This window comes from Notolepis coatsorum, assembly GCF_963971535.1.
Source record: "Notolepis coatsorum genome assembly, chromosome: 3".
In the NCBI taxonomy this organism is placed as follows: Eukaryota; Metazoa; Chordata; class Actinopteri; order Aulopiformes; family Paralepididae; genus Notolepis; species Notolepis coatsorum.
Genome location: NC_140167.1, coordinates 95,094,816 through 95,114,912, shown reverse-complemented (window position 1 = coordinate 95,114,912; position 20,097 = coordinate 95,094,816). Strand labels below are relative to the sequence as shown.

At 47.5% G+C, this 20,097-nt stretch overlaps 1 protein-coding gene across 1 annotated transcript in view; it reads left to right on the top strand.

Moving 5' to 3' along the window:
* Positions 1–20,097, top strand: part of st6galnac5b (ST6 (alpha-N-acetyl-neuraminyl-2,3-beta-galactosyl-1,3)-N-acetylgalactosaminide alpha-2,6-sialyltransferase 5b) — a gene marked incomplete at both ends in the record, with an annotated part of 73,075 nt that overhangs the window by 14,519 nt on the left and 38,459 nt on the right. The gene's annotated exons all lie outside the window — the stretch shown is intronic.

Below are 20,097 nucleotides of genomic sequence, written 5' to 3'. Positions count from 1 at the left end.
ATATATTAGGCAAGTGGCCCAAAAGCCTAAATAATAAATAAAAACCGAACAGTCAATGAAGAACAGGATATAATTTACACATGTAAAGTTGGAGTGCAAATGAGCAGCATGGCACTGCCATCGATACAATATGATTGATTGATTGAAAACTGTATTTAACAGATTGCAGAATGGGTACAATACAGTATGGCTCAATACAAACAACTGCTAAGAGGATGCAGACCAGAAAAATACTTGTTTACATCCCCATATGCATTATGGGGAGATGAGATGTTATGCTTAGTAGTTGTATGCCGATTTATCTACACATGTCATTGATTGGGCATCGCAGAAATAATGGATTAAAAAGTCACTTCATATTCACAGCAATACAGACAGCGAGCTATACCGTGGCGCTCAACATAACGGTAACAATAGGGCCATTTGAATCCACTTAGGGCCTTTTTTGAATGTAATTCTAATCAAGGCTGCTGTGGCGATGTTGTGCATATGTAATAGGAGCTGCTCACACTTTGTATTCTGCTGTCACCCAGGTACTGGATATCTCAGTTATACACTCGAAGGAGCATATTGCAGCATTGGACATCTCTCCAATCTCCATGCACCAGATTGAAAATACCCGTTTGAAAACGCTCTCCTGTGAAGTGTGTTTGAGTCGTGTAGCAAACCGTGTTGTCAATGGCACTCACATGGCTTGGTTTGATGTCGAGGTGAGAAGAGTACAGAGTAAGAAGCCGTTTGAATATTTGCTCACAGTGAGTTAGTAGTTAATCTATTCCGAGACTGGATACAGATTCAGTATCAACAAGGTGGTCCCCTACGGAGACATACATTTGACTCAACTGGTTTTGCAGTGGAAGTCCCATCTCTAAAATATCTCTAGTCTACTCCATTTCCAAATTTATAATTGATGTTTTCTGCTATGAAATATTTAATGAGGAGAGTAGCCTACTTTTGGAAGGGGGATATGGACTTCAACTGGAACAACTCCAGAACCCTATATATCCTTTTATCGTATTCTGTTGTTCCACGTCATCTCTTAATGTGGAAAACAATCCATCAGGGCAAAGAAAATGTAATTGTTATCCTAATTGGATACAATAATAAGGTCATAACAACTTCCTTAAAAGATAACTGTATAGCTGACTATTACCATTTCTTCAATCTCTGTAAAAACCAAACTGCAGGCCCAGATGGATAATTAAAGAATATTAAAATTGCACATTGACAATGTATATGCATTAGGGATGCTCGATATTGGCTTTTTTACCGATACCGATATTCCGATATTGTCCAACTCTTAATTTCCGATACCGATATCAACCGATATCAACCGATACCGATATATGCAGGGTTTCCCCGTCCAAAAAACTTAATAATTTCAGGTAACTAATAATTTCACTGGATATATATATAACAAATATTGTTATTGTTTTTTTTTGTTTTTAAACCGATACCGATATTTTCCGATATCACATTTTACTGCCGATATCGGCCGATAATATCGGTCGGCCGATAATATCGGACATCCCTAATATGCATGTGTTAGTGCGTGGGTTAGTGTGGTGTGTGTGTATGTGAGATTGCCAATGTGTATGTGTGTGTGCATAATAATCCAGTAAGCCATTTTTGATTTAGATGACACATGACATTTAAACATGAGTCAGACTGTCAGTGTAAACAGAGCCAGGTGTCGTCGGTCTTCTTCCTCTTCTTACTTTTGAGCAAGGCAGTTCCCTGCAGATTCCCTGCTGTTGTTCAGATTCAGATTATTTTATTGTCACAGCTTTAAAATTAGTTTACATACATTCAGAAAAACGTGAGATGCTTGTCTATCTAATACAAACTATACAATACAAGTGCAGTCACTTAAGATGCTTTTGTGTGTATATGCTCATGTGATGATTCAGAGTATCCGTCAGTAGTCTGTTAGCCTGGTGGAAGTAGCTGTTGTGTGTTCTCTTGGATGTGGACCTGAGACTAGTAGCTGTTCAGTGTTCTCTTGGATGTGGACCTGAGACTGTAGTAGCTGTTCAGTGTTCTCTTGGATGTGGACCTGAGACTGTAGTAGCTGTTCAGTGTTCTCTTGGATGTGGACCTGAGACTGTAGTAGCTGTTCAGTGTTCTCTTGGATGTGGACCTGAGACTGTAGTAGCTGGTCAGTGTTCTCTTGTAGGTGGACCTGAGACTGCAGTAGCTGTTCAGTGTTCTCTTGGATGTGGACCTGAGACTGTAGTAGCTGTTCAGTGTTCTCTTGGATGTGGACCTGAGACTGTAGTAGCTGTTCAGTGTTCTCTTGGATGTGGACCTGAGACTAGTAGCTGTTCAGTGTTCTCTTGTAGGTGGACCTGAGACTGCAGTAGCTGTTCAGTGTTCTCTTGGATGTGGACCTGAGACTGTAGTAGCTGTTCAGTGTTCTCTTGGATGTGGACCTGAGACTGTAGTAGCTGTTCAGTGTTCTCTTGGATGTGGACCCGAGACTCTGGTACCGTCTGCGGCATGAGCGGCATACCGTACCGGCATGAGCTCAAACAGTTTGTGGTTCGGGTGGCTGGGGTCTCTCAGGATCCCTTTTTTTTTGTATTTAATTTTTTTATTATTTTTTAAACAAACACATAAACAAACATGACAACACACGATTAGATATACAAGCATTGTAAAACAGTGTACATCAGTTAACTCATCATTTGGATAAATGTCTTATACAAGATATACCCCTAATACCTGCTATCTATTCCCCTACACACATATGCTCCTGCTCGCACCCCCCGCCCTGGACCCCCCCATGGATAATCCATCCATTATCCTTCGCTCCTAACCATACCGTACCGGCATGAGCTCAAACAGTTTGAGGTTCGGGTGGCTGGGGTCTCTCAGGATCCTGTGTGCCTCGCTGACGCGCCGCTCGGTGAATAATATACCGTCTATGCCGGGTCATCTGCAGATCTTTTCGGCCGTTGGCACTACTCTCTCCAGAGCTCGGCGGGTCGTTCTGGTTGGCGTTTCCAAACCATGCAGTGGTGCATCCCGTCAGTAGTATGCTCTCCATGGTACAAAGGTTGTTGGGCTGTGTACAGTCCTGACTTATCTGGTTGGGGACAGATAGGGCTGCTGTTCCCGCTGGCTCCTTCAGAGGGAAAGATATGGGAAGCACTGAGGCACAACGGTGTGAAAAGGACACTGCCTTTCTCAGGCGGACAAGAGAGGCTAGAGAGAAAAGGTGAACAATGGATGAATACAGTGTCGGCTACTGTTCACTACTGTTCACTGGGGCGGCGTGGCTCAGGGGTAGAGCGGGTCATCCAATGATCGAAGGGTTGGTGGTTCGAATCCCGCTCAAGCCCATGTCCATCCCATCGCCGTTGTGTCCTTGGGCAAGACACTTAACCTACTTGCCTCGTATGAATGTGTATGCATGTGAATGAATGTTCGTGGTGGTCGGAGGGGCCGTAGGCGATGATTATTCGCCACGCTTCCGTGAGTCTGCCTCAGGGCAGCTCTGGCTGCAATTGTAGCTTACCACCACCGGTATGACTGTGTATGAACGAATAATGGACTCTGTGAAGCGCTCTGGGTGTCATGAAGAGCGCTATATAAATCCAAGTCATTATTATTCATTATTAAGAATAAAATAAGCCTAAGAATAAAATAATAATAAGATTTACATTTCCTATGTTATGTATATACATTCTAATATAAAATATACAGTAAAAATATACAGAAATCTACAGTAAGTGTACAGTAAGTGTAATATTGAACAATGTTGTTTTAAAAGTAAGAGTCCAGGAAGATGGTAACTGTCACTCTGTGCTCAGTGATGCAGTGAGGCACAGTGATGCAGTGAGGCTCAGTGATGCAGTGAGGCTCAGTGATGCAGTGAGGCACAGTGATGCAGTGAGGCTCAGTGATGCAGTGAGGCTCAGTGATGCAGTGAGGCACAGTGATGCAGTGAGGCTCAGTGATGCAGTGAGGCTCAGTGATGCAGTGAGGCACAGTGATGCAGTGAGGCTCAGTGATGCAGTGAGACACAGTGATGCAGTGAGGCTCAGTGATGCAGTGAGGCTCAGTGATGCAGTGAGGCACAGTGATGCAGTGAGGCACAGTGATGTAGTGAGACACAGTGATGCAGTGAGACACAGTGATGCAGTGAGGCACAGTGATGTAGTGAGACACAGTGATGCAGTGAGACACAGTGATGCAGTGAGGGACAGTGATGCAGTGAGGCACAGTGATGCAGTGATGCACAGTGATGCAGTGAGGCTCAGTGATGCAGTGAGGCTCAGTGATGCAGTGAGGCACAGTGATGCAGTGAGGGACAGTGATGCAGTGAGGCACAGTGATGCAGTGAGGCTCAGTGATGCAGTGAGGCACAGTGATGCAGTGAGGCACAGTGATGCAGTGAGGCACAGTGATGCAGTGAGGCTCAGTGATGCAGTGAGGCTCAGTGATGCAGTGATGCAGTGAGGCACAGTGATGCAGTGAGGCTCAGTGATGCAGTGAGGCTCAGTGATGCAGTGAGGCTCAGTGATGCAGTGAGGCTCAGTGATGCAGTGAGGCACAGTGATGCAGTGAGGCTCAGTGATGCAGTGAGGCACAGTGATGCAGTGAGGCTCAGTGATGCAGTGAGGCACAGTGATGCAGTGAGGCACAGTGATGCAGTGAGGCACAGTGATGCAGTGAGGCTCAGTGATGCAGTGAGGCTCAGTGATGCAGTGAGGCTCAGTGAGGCAGTGAGGCACAGTGATGCAGTGATGCAGTGAGGCACAGTGATGCAGTGATGCAGTGAGACACAGTGATGCAGTGAGGCTCAGTGATGCAGTGAGGCACAGTGATGCAGTGAGGCTCAGTGATGCAGTGAGGCACAGTGATGCAGTGAGGCTCAGTGATGCAGTGAGGCTCAGTGATGCAGTGATGCAGTGATGCAGTGAGGCACAGTGATGCAGTGAGGCACAGTGATGCAGTGAGGCACAGTGATGCAGTGAGGCTAAGTGATGCAGTGAGGCTCAGTGATGCAGTGAGGCTCAGTGATGCAGTGAGGCTCAGTGATGCAGTGAGGCTCAGGGATGCAGTGAGGCTCAGGGATGCAGTGAGGCACAGTGATGCATCGTAGAGTCTGATGGCTGTCGGAATGAAGGACTTCCTCTGCCGCTCAGTGCGACTGTACATCTTGAGAGCTGCATCTACACACAGTTATTAGTCTGCTTACAAGCCACGACTAAAGCTTTTCTTCGTTTACTGTATGTTCCTACCTGCAGTGACCTGCATCTGTTCTCATAGTTACTGTATTTATATGTATTAAGACTATTTTAAGCAAGTATCTTAGACGTAATTATAGTATATCATTACTTCTACCTGTCTGTTCTCCGCTGTTTCCGCAAGTTTCTTTGTTTGATGAATTCTCCTCTTGTATGGATTCCTTTTCTTTGACGAGCTAATTAGAGTTGCACAGTTGTCTCTCTCACACACAAACACACACGCACACACACACATGCACACATGTACACACACACGCACACACACACGCACATAATTAATTCCAGACACCTATAGAAACAGTCGAGACAGCCTCTCCATTGTTCTCTGATGTTTTGCCGATTCCAGTTAAAGAGATGTTGACCTTTGAATAATTGTCAGCAGCAGCATGGCACTGCCATCGATACAATATGATTGATTGATTGAAAACTGTATTTAACAGATTGCAGAATGGGTACAATACAGTATGGCTCAATACAAACAACTGCTAAGAGGATGCAGACCAGAAAAATACTTGTTTACATCCCCATATGCATTATGGGGAGATGAGATGTTATGCTTAGTAGTTGTATGCCGATTTATCTACACATGTCATTGATTGGGCATCGCAGAAATAATGGATTAAAAAGTCACTTCATATTCACAGCAATACAGACAGCGAGCTATACCGTGGCGCTCAACATAACGGTAACAATAGGGCCATTTGAATCCACTTAGGGCCTTTTTTGAATGTAATTCTAATCAAGGCTGCTGTGGCGATGTTGTGCATATGTAATAGGAGCTGCTCACACTTTGTATTCTGCTGTCACCCAGGTACTGGATATCTCAGTTATACACTCGAAGGAGCATATTGCAGCATTGGACATCTCTCCAATCTCCATGCACCAGATTGAAAATACCCGTTTGAAAACGCTCTCCTGTGAAGTGTGTTTGAGTCGTGTAGCAAACCGTGTTGTCAATGGCACTCACATGGCTTGGTTTGATGTCGAGGTGAGAAGAGTACAGAGTAAGAAGCCGTTTGAATATTTGCTCACAGTGAGTTAGTAGTTAATCTATTCCGAGACTGGATACAGATTCAGTATCAACAAGGTGGTCCCCTACGGAGACATACATTTGACTCAACTGGTTTTGCAGTGGAAGTCCCATCTCTAAAATATCTCTAGTCTACTCCATTTCCAAATTTATAATTGATGTTTTCTGCTATGAAATATTTAATGAGGAGAGTAGCCTACTTTTGGAAGGGGGATATGGACTTCAACTGGAACAACTCCAGAACCCTATATATCCTTTTATCGTATTCTGTTGTTCCACGTCATCTCTTAATGTGGAAAACAATCCATCAGGGCAAAGAAAATGTAATTGTTATCCTAATTGGATACAATAATAAGGTCATAACAACTTCCTTAAAAGATAACTGTATAGCTGACTATTACCATTTCTTCAATCTCTGTAAAAACCAAACTGCAGGCCCAGATGGATAATTAAAGAATATTAAAATTGCACATTGACAATGTATATGCATGTGTTAGTGCGTGGGTTAGTGTGGTGTGTGTGTATGTGAGATTGCCAATGTGTATGTGTGTGTGCATAATAATCCAGTAAGCCATTTTTGATTTAGATGACACATGACATTTAAACATGAGTCAGACTGTCAGTGTAAACAGAGCCAGGTGTCGTCGGTCTTCTTCCTCTTCTTACTTTTGAGCAAGGCAGTTCCCTGCAGATTCCCTGCTGTTGTTCAGATTCAGATTATTTTATTGTCACAGCTTTAAAATTAGTTTACATACATTCAGAAAAACGTGAGATGCTTGTCTATCTAATACAAACTATACAATACAAGTGCAGTCACTTAAGATGCTTTTGTGTGTATATGCTCATGTGATGATTCAGAGTATCCGTCAGTAGTCTGTTAGCCTGGTGGAAGTAGCTGTTGTGTGTTCTCTTGGATGTGGACCTGAGACTAGTAGCTGTTCAGTGTTCTCTTGGATGTGGACCTGAGACTGTAGTAGCTGTTCAGTGTTCTCTTGGATGTGGACCTGAGACTGTAGTAGCTGTTCAGTGTTCTCTTGGATGTGGACCTGAGACTGTAGTAGCTGTTCAGTGTTCTCTTGGATGTGGACCTGAGACTGTAGTAGCTGGTCAGTGTTCTCTTGTAGGTGGACCTGAGACTGCAGTAGCTGTTCAGTGTTCTCTTGGATGTGGACCTGAGACTGTAGTAGCTGTTCAGTGTTCTCTTGGATGTGGACCTGAGACTGTAGTAGCTGTTCAGTGTTCTCTTGGATGTGGACCTGAGACTAGTAGCTGTTCAGTGTTCTCTTGTAGGTGGACCTGAGACTGCAGTAGCTGTTCAGTGTTCTCTTGGATGTGGACCTGAGACTGTAGTAGCTGTTCAGTGTTCTCTTGGATGTGGACCTGAGACTGTAGTAGCTGTTCAGTGTTCTCTTGGATGTGGACCCGAGACTCTGGTACCGTCTGCGGCATGAGCGGCATACCGTACCGGCATGAGCTCAAACAGTTTGTGGTTCGGGTGGCTGGGGTCTCTCAGGATCCCTTTTTTTTTGTATTTAATTTTTTTATAATTTTTTAAACAAACACATAAACAAACATGACAACACACGATTAGATATACAAGCATTGTAAAACAGTGTACATCAGTTAACTCATCATTTGGATAAATGTCTTATACAAGATATACCCCTAATACCTGCTATCTATTCCCCTACACACATATGCTCCTGCTCGCACCCCCCGCCCTGGACCCCCCCATGGATAATCCATCCATTATCCTTCGCTCCTAACCATACCGTACCGGCATGAGCTCAAACAGTTTGAGGTTCGGGTGGCTGGGGTCTCTCAGGATCCTGTGTGCCTCGCTGACGCGCCGCTCGGTGAATAATATACCGTCTATGCCGGGTCATCTGCAGATCTTTTCGGCCGTTGGCACTACTCTCTCCAGAGCTCGGCGGGTCGTTCTGGTTGGCGTTTCCAAACCATGCAGTGGTGCATCCCGTCAGTAGTATGCTCTCCATGGTACAAAGGTTGTTGGGCTGTGTACAGTCCTGACTTATCTGGTTGGGGACAGATAGGGCTGCTGTTCCCGCTGGCTCCTTCAGAGGGAAAGATATGGGAAGCACTGAGGCACAACGGTGTGAAAAGGACACTGCCTTTCTCAGGCGGACAAGAGAGGCTAGAGAGAAAAGGTGAACAATGGATGAATACAGTGTCGGCTACTGTTCACTACTGTTCACTGGGGCGGCGTGGCTCAGGGGTAGAGCGGGTCATCCAATGATCGAAGGGTTGGTGGTTCGAATCCCGCTCAAGCCCATGTCCATCCCATCGCCGTTGTGTCCTTGGGCAAGACACTTAACCTACTTGCCTCGTATGAATGTGTATGCATGTGAATGAATGTTGGTGGTGGTCGGAGGGGCCGTAGGCGATGATTATTCGCCACGCTTCCGTGAGTCTGCCTCAGGGCAGCTCTGGCTGCAATTGTAGCTTACCACCACCGGTATGACTGTGTATGAACGAATAATGGACTCTGTGAAGCGCTCTGGGTGTCATGAAGAACGCTATATAAATCCAAGTCATTATTATTCATTATTAAGAATAAAATAAGCCTAAGAATAAAATAATAATAAGATTTACATTTCCTATGTTATGTATATACATTCTAATATAAAATATACAGTAAAAATATACAGAAATCTACAGTAAGTGTACAGTAAGTGTAATATTGAACAATGTTGTTTTAAAAGTAAGAGTCCAGGAAGATGGTAACTGTCACTCTGTGCTCAGTGATGCAGTGAGGCACAGTGATGCAGTGAGGCTCAGTTATGCAGTGAGGCTCAGTGATGCAGTGAGGCACAGTGATGCAGTGAGGCTCAGTGATGCAGTGAGGCTCAGTGATGCAGTGAGGCACAGTGATGCAGTGAGGCTCAGTGATGCAGTGAGGCTCAGTGATGCAGTGAGGCACAGTGATGCAGTGAGGCTCAGTGATGCAGTGAGACACAGTGATGCAGTGAGGCTCAGTGATGCAGTGAGGCTCAGTGATGCAGTGAGGCACAGTGATGCAGTGAGGCACAGTGATGTAGTGAGACACAGTGATGCAGTGAGACACAGTGATGCAGTGAGGCACAGTGATGTAGTGAGACACAGTGATGCAGTGAGACACAGTGATGCAGTGAGGGACAGTGATGCAGTGAGGCACAGTGATGCAGTGATGCACAGTGATGCAGTGAGGCTCAGTGATGCAGTGAGGCTCAGTGATGCAGTGAGGCACAGTGATGCAGTGAGGGACAGTGATGCAGTGAGGCACAGTGATGCAGTGAGGCTCAGTGATGCAGTGAGGCACAGTGATGCAGTGAGGCACAGTGATGCAGTGAGGCACAGTGATGCAGTGAGGCTCAGTGATGCAGTGAGGCTCAGTGATGCAGTGATGCAGTGAGGCACAGTGATGCAGTGAGGCTCAGTGATGCAGTGAGGCTCAGTGATGCAGTGAGGCTCAGTGATGCAGTGAGGCTCAGTGATGCAGTGAGGCACAGTGATGCAGTGAGGCTCAGTGATGCAGTGAGGCACAGTGATGCAGTGAGGCTCAGTGATGCAGTGAGGCACAGTGATGCAGTGAGGCACAGTGATGCAGTGAGGCACAGTGATGCAGTGAGGCTCAGTGATGCAGTGAGGCTCAGTGATGCAGTGAGGCTCAGTGAGGCAGTGAGGCACAGTGATGCAGTGATGCAGTGAGGCACAGTGATGCAGTGATGCAGTGAGACACAGTGATGCAGTGAGGCTCAGTGATGCAGTGAGGCACAGTGATGCAGTGAGGCACAGTGATGCAGTGAGGCTCAGTGATGCAGTGAGGCTCAGTGATGCAGTGATGCAGTGATGCAGTGAGGCACAGTGATGCAGTGAGGCACAGTGATGCAGTGAGGCACAGTGATGCAGTGAGGCTAAGTGATGCAGTGAGGCTCAGTGATGCAGTGATGCTCAGTGATGCAGTGAGGCTCAGTGATGCAGTGAGGCTCAGGGATGCAGTGAGGCTCAGGGATGCAGTGAGGCACAGTGATGCATCGTAGAGTCTGATGGCTGTCGGAATGAAGGACTTCCTCTGCCGCTCAGTGCGACTGTACATCTTGAGAGCTGCATCTACACACAGTTATTAGTCTGCTTACAAGCCACGACTAAAGCTTTTCTTCGTTTACTGTATGTTCCTACCTGCAGTGACCTGCATCTGTTCTCATAGTTACTGTATTTATATGTATTAAGACTATTTTAAGCAAGTATCTTAGACGTAATTATAGTATATCATTACTTCTACCTGTCTGTTCTCCGCTGTTTCCGCAAGTTTCTTTGTTTGATGAATTCTCCTCTTGTATGGATTCCTTTTCTTTGACGAGCTAATTAGAGTTGCACAGTTGTCTCTCTCACACACAAACACACACGCACACACACACATGCACACATGTACACACACACGCACACACACACACGCACATAATTAATTCCAGACACCTATAGAAACAGTCGAGACAGCCTCTCCATTGTTCTCTGATGTTTTGCCGATTCCAGTTAAAGAGATGTTGACCTTTGAATAATTGTCAGCAGCAGCATCCATCAGTGGCTTTTGTAAAGGCCTAAACTAATCCCAAAATATAAATGTGAACGCACATGCGCAAGTGTGCGTGTTTGTGTGCGCGTATGTGTAAATGCGTGTGTGTGTGTGTGTGTGTATGTACATGTATGCATGTGTGTGTATGCGTGTGTGTTCCTGCTTGTTATTTGTAATGCCTTTCTCTGCTTTCTGAAAGCCTTTAATACATAATATACAATACAGGGTAGAAGGAAATAGATACAGTCAGTAACATCATCCGTTCAGACTGAGCTCTTTTGCTAGACTTCCCGGCTGGTGCCTTATTGATTAGAGTAGTTCATATTCCATATTCCACTCTGAAACACGTCCTTAATGCCCGGCTCACTCCCTAACCTGTGGCACCTGACAGCACGGCCCGAATTGTCATTCGACTCGGCAAGTCGAAGAGGACCTGCGAGCTGAGCGGATGACCTCATCAGGCGTCGTGTTCAGGATGATATTACGTAGCGTCAGTCACATCCATCCTCCTCGTCTGACAGACCTCCTTGTCCTCTTAACAGGCGGGCACATTTAGCATAAAACGCCTGTCGATTGCATACCCAGTAATACCTTTACCCAAAGTGATTTGCAGTTTATTATACTTCATACTTGTTCTGAAGGTCCAGATTAACACTGAAAGTCTGCATTTATTATTTTGTATAACTTGTATATTGTTTATATATACCGTACTTTTCGGACTATAAGCCGCGGCTTTTTTCCCCATTTGTCGACCCTGCGGCTTATATAACGGTGCGGCTTATATGTGGACAAAACCAGAAAATCGAAATATTGCTTTTTTTTACTGCATTGAAATGTTATTTATCTGTTCCCTTATTTGCTAAACTTAATACAACTTGTAAATGAGTTAATGTTATTTGTCCGACAGTATTGTGTCCCAATGGGAGTCATTCTCTGTAGAGGTGGGAACTTAAAGCTCAATATAAGAACGGCCATGCACCACCACCCACAGAATCGAGAAAGAGCAATCAATCTGTCAAACCTTTCCGTGTCCGGGCCGGGTGAGGTTTCCCGTGTTGAGTCAAATTAAGCTGCAGGCTCCACTCCTTACATATGGTAATTAAACATTAAAACACATGCGGCTTATAGTCCAGTGCGGCTTATATATGTACACATCATTCAATTTAGCTGCTGCGGCTTATAGTCAGGTGCGGCTTATAGTGCGAAAAGTACGGTATAAGATATATATCTTTACGCCATCTGTTTGCATAACAGTATTTTTGCTCGCCTTATTGGGTCCCATCCTTGACGTTGTAGGCGCCAGAGGCGCGCCCCCTAGACATGTTTTCTAGACATGTTCAGACACGTTCAGACAAGCCCAGAGCAAGCGCATTGATTCTGTACAGGTGAATAGGCTGAGCCCAATAGGGATCAGATAGAGTATATTGTGTAGACGGTGCAAGCAGCAGCAGCGGCCGTAGCACCACAGGAAAACTAGCAGAGCGAGAGTGTAAGACGTCCAGTACAGTTGTACACAGACCGATAGCGGTGTATCGTTACAGAGAGCTAATGGCTACTTAGATACAACTATAATATTGTCGAGCCATTATTGGCACAGTATAGTGACTTGTGTAAGTGAAGTAACGTGGAGAGACGTATAGTTAAACCCAGCGACGTTTGGATATAACTACTCATTGGAGACCGTCTGCGGGTTAGTTTCACGTACAAATGAAGCTAACTAGCTACCATCTATGCCAACAGGCTTTTGGATTAATAGCTATTAACCCTGCCATCGGGCGCTAGGATTACAAGGACCGGTTCCGTACGAGACCCCTTCTTCCAGCGGCGACAGGATTATCCGACCAGTCTACAGTCTCTCTGGGGCAGGAGCTCTAGAGAGAACCCATCGTCTCCAGCCACCATCTTGCTTTCCCTGTATCGCCTCGCTTCGTCTCACTCCATTCAGAGCTCCACCGGTCGAGTATCCGTAGTCTAGGAACTATTCGTTACCGCTGACTTTGTTGCACTGACATTCTATTATTAAAGGAGAACCGTAATAAATGATATGTATGTTGCTATGACTATTAAAATGCTTGTTAACTTGGTATCCCTGTCCCCGCGCAGTCAATTGAGTGTCCGCCATTTTGTCTAACTGTACTGTCTGGCTATTAACATTCTTTAGTAGTGGTTTAATCTAAACAATCTTTAATACAGTCAGGGTTGTGTAGCCCCTTAGCTACAATACTTATAGCACATGCATGAGTCCGGTGTCTTTTGAAAAGTAACATTCTGGAGTTTCTTACGCAATAAAGAAAAATCACTTTGAATGTAATAGAGAAACAGAGGTTTGATCAAAATATTTGCTCCTTACTTTTGTGTTGACTTGTTGCCAGATGCCTGTTTTTGGATTCCAGCTGAGAGATAGGAGCTGGAAAACATAACGGTTCCATCGGCTGAAGTCTTATAGTCATACAGGTCCAAGGTTGATAAAAATCCCACGGAAAATGAGTGTTTTACAAAGGTTTTTTGTACCGCAATAATTCAGCGTGATTATCCAAAATGCGGGACCCCGAACGTTAACAGGTTAAAATGGCATGTTCTCTCATTAATCCGAGTCGTCCCCAAAACCGCCTGACAGACAAGGGGAAAGGAAAAGGTGACAGGAGGAAACCATCATCATCCTCATCATCATCACCCAGTGTAGTCTTTTACCAACGGAGTTGCAGTTCCGCGTTCGGGTTCCGCGATCTGATTGGCCACTGATGTTTCTCTCTGCGCCAATCGCGTTACGCCTAGTTCTGTATCGTATCGCTCTCGCTCGGCATCGCTCTCTGCACTATCTCGCATACGTGCACGCGCACTGAATAAAGACCACAATGTACCTTTAATCCCAATATTTGTCTGACCACACCCCTATCAGCTTACCCATATAAGCAGGGGTGGGGCCACCCACTCTCCTCCTTCTCGCTTTCACCACAAGGAAGAAGTGCCTCGGTAGATCCCCACACTTGACACCATGATGGAAGAAAGGTTTAGGAGCAGCTTTGGGAAACAAGGATACGTTGACATCATATCTTTATTTTCTCTCTCACTATTTTCGAGAAAATACGGCGATATTGTCTTCGTACTGGAGTGTCTGGAAGATGATGATCATTCTAAAAACCCTCCACCGGTTTTCGTATTGGGAGCACGCCGCTGCATGCTTCTCAACTGCAGTTCCTTGCTGTGTTTGTTGGGGTGAAACCTGTCAGGCCACAGCTGAACTGTTGGACATGCCGCTGTTGTGAGAAGCGGTGCGTTCCAGGTTGGGTGAGTAGTGTTTGCTGGCGGGCTCCACTTGTCTGTTAGTGCTATGGGGGCTACTTGACAAAGTTTATGGAAACCGGCCCCAGGCTAGGGTCCTTTGTTTAGCCACCTAGGCGACAGAAGGCCTTGGTCTGAAGACCATTATAGTTTTAACTAGTGGGCCGCGACCATTGACACTGGTGATCCCTGTGTGTTCTGGACGAGTGGATTCTCTCTGTCACCGTGTTAAGGCCCCATCTTTCATATCCAAATGAGAGTATTCCTTCACGAGGGGATATGTGCATGTAATGTGCGATAGCGGCAGATTCATGTTCAAAGTCAGCTACACAGGCCAGTTGGTACTGTGCTGATTCCGTCGGATGTGGTAAAGTCACCGTTGTGAAGCGGTGTTGACATCTTGTTTTCTTTTTTCTCTTAAAAAGTGAGGAGAGGTTCAGAACGGCGGCCTGTCTGGGTGAGTGTTATGTCATTGTTTACATGTTCATAGCTTACGGTTAGCCTGCTGGATCGCTGCATGGCCTGCTTAGGGCCTACTATTAGCCAGTCAGCTGTTAGCTGCGGGGCTAGCATGTCGTGGTCGCTAGGTAAACGTTAGCTTGCTGCTATGGCCATGGCTGGCGCGGGGTAGCTTAGCTTCTCGCGCGCCGCCGTGAGCTCGCTTCTTGATGCTATTCTGTTGAACGTGCTTTGATTTTAACATGTTTTACACTCTTGACCACGACGTCATCCTTGACAGGGGATGTTTCGTCGACCCTGCCCTGAGCCAGGACGGCAAGGTTGCATCAACAGGGGACTGTAGTGCGGGTTGGGGCGGTGACGCTGCCCAGTTCGGACAACACAGGAGAGCTGTGTTCCTACGGTGTCTGTGACTGCACTTCGCTGATCTGCGTTCCGGGTAGGAACGGGGTTGACCAGACCTCATAACACGTCTTCTGGTTTTACTTTGCTAAATGTATTGTGAATAACGGTGTTTTTCCCAAAACGTGTGTTGCTACAATGCATTTAGGATACGTTGCGGGTTATGTGTGAGCTGTTTTTGTCACTGGCAGTTAGCTTCTCCGTGCAAATCGGGGAATGATCTGGTTGTTGTGTGAGAAACATCATGGTGTTTATATGCACCGTGTACTCACAACTAAGGTAACTAACCTATGAAGCTATGCTTGGTGACAAGTGAGTAAAGGAATGTTCTTTCTCAGACTGTAATGACAATGAACAGTGTGTTCACACATTAACAGGTTTTCCTGTTTTAACTGGCCGTATTGAGGGTAAAATAGGAGGATTGTGTTTTCCCCCCCGGTTCCCTGGGGACTTTTTCATCCTCCTATCAGACATGTTGTGCATTAATTGTGTCTTTTGTGTGGTAGGGATACGATGTAACTCTTAGCTTGATTGCTGAGGTTGTGCTAAATCTGCTGGAGAAACTTATTTCCTAATGGGAAATTGGTTTGGTTGCTGTCATGTGTGCTTAGCAAGGCCTGTGGTCGATACTAATCAAGAATGATGTATTCTCTCATTGTGAAAAAAACGGCGTTCCTCTGTTGAGTGTTTTTGCCATTTTTTGTAGGTGATGATGGGTTGTGTGTGTCATGTGACCTACAACTGGGTTGTACTGGCCACAGAAGCACATGTGTATGTTGGACCGGGGTTCTTAGAGCCCTCTCTATTCTGTGTTTTTCCTTAGTAAAAATCAGATAGCAGGTTAGCTCATGCGCTGTGTGGAGCTGTGAAACGCTTCATAGAGCTGACTATGACTGTGTCATATTCTCTTTTTGTCGTTACATCGTATCATGGGTGTGGGGTCGTAAAGGGGTGAACTGGTAACCTTTCCTCTCCCCATTGTTCTGTCGGTCAGGGGTACACCCCCTGTCCTTCAAGGTTCCCGTCACGTGGCGGTTCGGCACGTTACGGGGGGGGGGGGGGGGGGGGAGGGAGTTCCTGGTCCCACGGCCTGGTATATTGGGCGTGTGCACCGCAGGAATTCCCCCGCCATAGAGTACGTCACCGTGCGCGTCTCTGTTGGTAGGACTTCCGTGTGCTGTTCAGGTCCATGTGATGGATCTGTTTTCAGGGGGGGTGGTCAGGGCTCCTCCTCACCAAGCGCCTATTCAGGCCTTCTGTGAGTTCGGACTCCTTCTTCCATGTGAGGAAGCCTCCATCAGAGTACAGAGCCTTCCTCCTCAGATTGTCGAAGTGAGTGGACCCTCTAGAAGGGTCCTTTTCTATTGTATGTATATTCGATTCAATTCGTTTATTGAGTGTGTATGGGTTCAGTGCCTCTTCCCCGGGGGCCCTAAAACCAGTTTTTTACATGGCTCAAGGTGCAATATATTCTTTTCAATCTGTACAGCTCGCGTGGGAAGTCTCTCTGGGGATCCCCGTCTCTTTCCTATGGGAGGGTGGTGGGATGTAAAAATGTGAAAAATGTTTACCCCGGCGGTGTAGACTGGGATACATACTGTTGATGCTTCCTTCTTTCTATTCCAGAAGTGTTGGAGTTAGGGAGTGTCACACCCCTCTTGTCGTTCCCCTGGGCGCCTTGGGGATTCAATGACAGGTCTAATTAGCCTGTTCATTGATGGGGGTGTGTCCCGACGCACGTATAGTGCTAGCTCGCTGTAAACAGGCGATTGACTGGCACGCCTTGGTTGCTTGTGGTTGAAACGGCGTTTTTATAAAGCAACTGAGATGGGGGTTTTTCCTCTTCCGACGACCACATCCCATGACCTGGGTGGGTTGTCGACGGATTCTCGTTCATGTCTGGGGGATGATGACGGGATGGATCTGAACATATGTGGTGGGGTCTCACGCCCTTGGGGTGGGCCACCAGGCGCGGTTCGTCCGAACGTCTGGGTGGCGCCTTCTTTTCATGTTAAGATCAACACGCATATCTGCCCTTCTCCTGGAGTAGGCATGTCGGCGTGGTTAGGGCACGGGACTGGTTCTGGTCACGCTGGTCCAGATCAGTTGAACCCGTTGTCCGCCGGGGATGCAGATCTGCTGTTCTGGTACCCTGAGGGACTTGGGCTTTTTTCAGGGGGAAAAATGCCAGGTCGGTCTGGGTGTCACAGGGTTAAGCGCTATGGAGACCCTGGTTGGGTATGTTTTTACTCAGCACTGTCGTCATGGCTTACAGCCATGCCATTCTGTACGCGCTCGATCTCGTCGGATCTCGGCCGCTACACAGGTTGGTCCTGGTTAGTACTTGGTTGGGAGACCGCCGGGGAATACCAGGTACGGTGTGCTTAGGGGCTGGTTCTCCATTATTTTTCGCTCCTCTCTCACGCATGGCGAAGAGGGGCCTGTGGGGGTGGTTTTTTGACCTCCTCTGGTGACCCTGTGCTTCCCGTACCGCCAGGCCCGGTCCGAAGTGATGTTTGCGACCCGTAGGCCTGGGTTAACCCTTTTTGGAAACTGAAACACTTGTACTGCGGTATAGCCGGTGTATACCCGCAGGTGTGTTTTGGAGTTTTTTCTTGAGGGGTTATAGGAACAACCACCGCATTGGGTAACACCGAGGTGGTTGATTCCCTGGTGTGTTGGAGCAGTGTCAACTCCCGGGTTCACCGTTTGAGGGTGCCCCTGCACGTTCATGACGTCTGCCAATCGTGTCAGCCTTCTCTGCCTCGACCCCTCTGGGTGGGGGTTTTTAAATGGAGGCTTGGTCATGCAACACCGCCAGCTTACGCTCCTTCCGCCGGGGCGGCTGTGTTCAGCTGTCCCCTCTGGCGCCTGTCTCGTCCGCAGCTCCAGGCTAGGGTTAACAGCCTGTTGCCTGGTTTTTCCCCGGTGCGCTGCCTGCTTCCGTTAGTTAACCTTTTTTGTGTGCTTACGGCCATGCTGACTGCCTGTTCTGCAGGGTCAGTGTGCCAGGCGGTGTACTATTGGGGGGACGGGGCCCGCTCGGCTTACGGCCATACCAACCTGAACACGCCCGATCTCGTCCGATCTCGGAAGCTAAGCAGGTTCTGGCCTGGTTAGTACTTGGATGGGATTCCGCCTGGGAATACCAGGTGCAGTAACTGAGGGGCCTTTGTCCGAATACGCTGGCGATGTGGGGGGCGGGGCACTACGTGCCCACCTGGTGGGGTCTTGATGCTGGCATCATGGACTTCTCCGGGCCCCCATTCTAGGGAGTCCAGTCCTTTTGGTGGGTCTGGGTCTTCCTTCGTGCTCCGCTGCTACGGCCTTGCCACGGGGTTGGGTTTGCCCTTGACCCCGTGATTCTGGGGGCAGTAACGAGGTTGTTCCTCCGTTCGTTCCCGGGTGGCATGCGGGTTGTGCGTGTGTGTAGTCGTGGGGTCAAGCCACGGTCTGCTCACCCTGTGCGTTGAGTTGCTTGAGTGCCTCTTCGCACGGTCGGGTCCGTCGCCCTCCCGTGAAGCCCCTAATAGGGGGGGTGCCCGCCATTAGGGTGGGTCGGGGGGGCTCGGCCCTCCCTGTTCTGATGGTTTGTGGGGGGCTGTCAGCGGGGTGTATTTGTCGGCCGTTGGCTCTCGCTCGGCCTCCCTTGTGCAGAGAGCGATGCCGAGCGAGAGCGATACGATACAGAACGTTAGGTTATGACTATAACCAAGTTCTGTTAGTATAGCGACGCTCGGCATCCGACGCCGCTGCAGCCTTTGACCTCGCCTTGTGGCGAAAGCTTGGGAAGGAGGAGAGTGGGTGGCCCCACCCCTGCTTATATGGGTAAGCTGATAGGGGTGTGGTCAGACAAATATTGGGATTAAAGGTACATTGTGGTCTTTATTCAGTGCGCGTGCACATATGCGAGATAGTGCAGAGAGCGATGCCGATTAACCGGTGGTTATCCTATAGCCCTAGTATGTACATTTCAACAAAGTGGAGCCGCAGGGGACTTCCATAGCAAACGCCTTCAAATCCAGCTAGCGTTGATGCTATTCAATGCTATCATATAGATTGCGGAACCCGAACGCGGAACTGCAACTCCGTTGGTAAAAGACTACACGCAGTGGGGCCAGCTGTTGACTCCCTGTCACACGGCACATAGTGGAAATCAGTAGGCTGTGATTGCTCCCTCTCCATCTGCTGGTAAGGGTGTGTCCTCAGAGACGCGGCCCACCAGCGGTCCTCTCGGAGGTCGACAGGAGAAAGAAGACACCTTCTTATTCCTCCAAATTGGGAGCAGAGACAGGGAAGGAATGTCTTTTCCTGAACGTGTGTCACAACAGAGGAGATTAATGAGCCTGTCAGGGGGGGGGGGGGGGGGGGGCTCTCCGCCGCATAATTAATCTGGGACTACAGCTCTGATCATCTATAAACTTCCATGGTCTCTCCGTCTCTCCTCAAGCTTATTTCCTTTACCGTTTGAAGAGGAAATAGCGTCGCTGTGAATGTGAACGGAAACAAAGCGGAGTGTGCAATTAAAAAAAAGTTTGACCTCATATCGGTGTTCATTCGTGAGGAGGGGGGGGGGTTGAAATGATCTCCATTGTATTACAGTAGCAATATTGTCCCTTTGCCGGTATCTCCCCCTCCGTCCTCAGAATGTCTCCCCTCTTGACGTGTCTTCCTTTTCTCCAGCCTTGTTCAGTCAGAGGGTTGTGACTCAGCCACCTGGCCCGGAGCTGAAGCAGAGAGGAAGCTCTAACAGGGTCTGAAGCAGAGAGGAAGCTCTAACAGGGTCTGAAGCAGAGAGGAAGCTCTAACAGGGTCTGAAGCAGAGAGGAAGCTCTAACAGGGTCTGAAGCAGAGAGGAAGCTCTAACAGGGTCTGAAGCAGAGAGGAAGCTCTAACAGGGTCTGAAGCAGAGAGGAAGCTCTAACAGGGTCTGAAGCAGAGAGGAAGCTCTAACAGGGTCTGAAGCAGAGAGGAAGCTCTAACAGGGTCTGAAGCAGAGAGGAAGCTCTAACAGGGTCTGATGCTCCCAAAGCAATTCATGTGTGTGTGTGTGTGTGTGTGTGCGTGCGTATGTGTGCGTATGTGTGTGTGTTTGT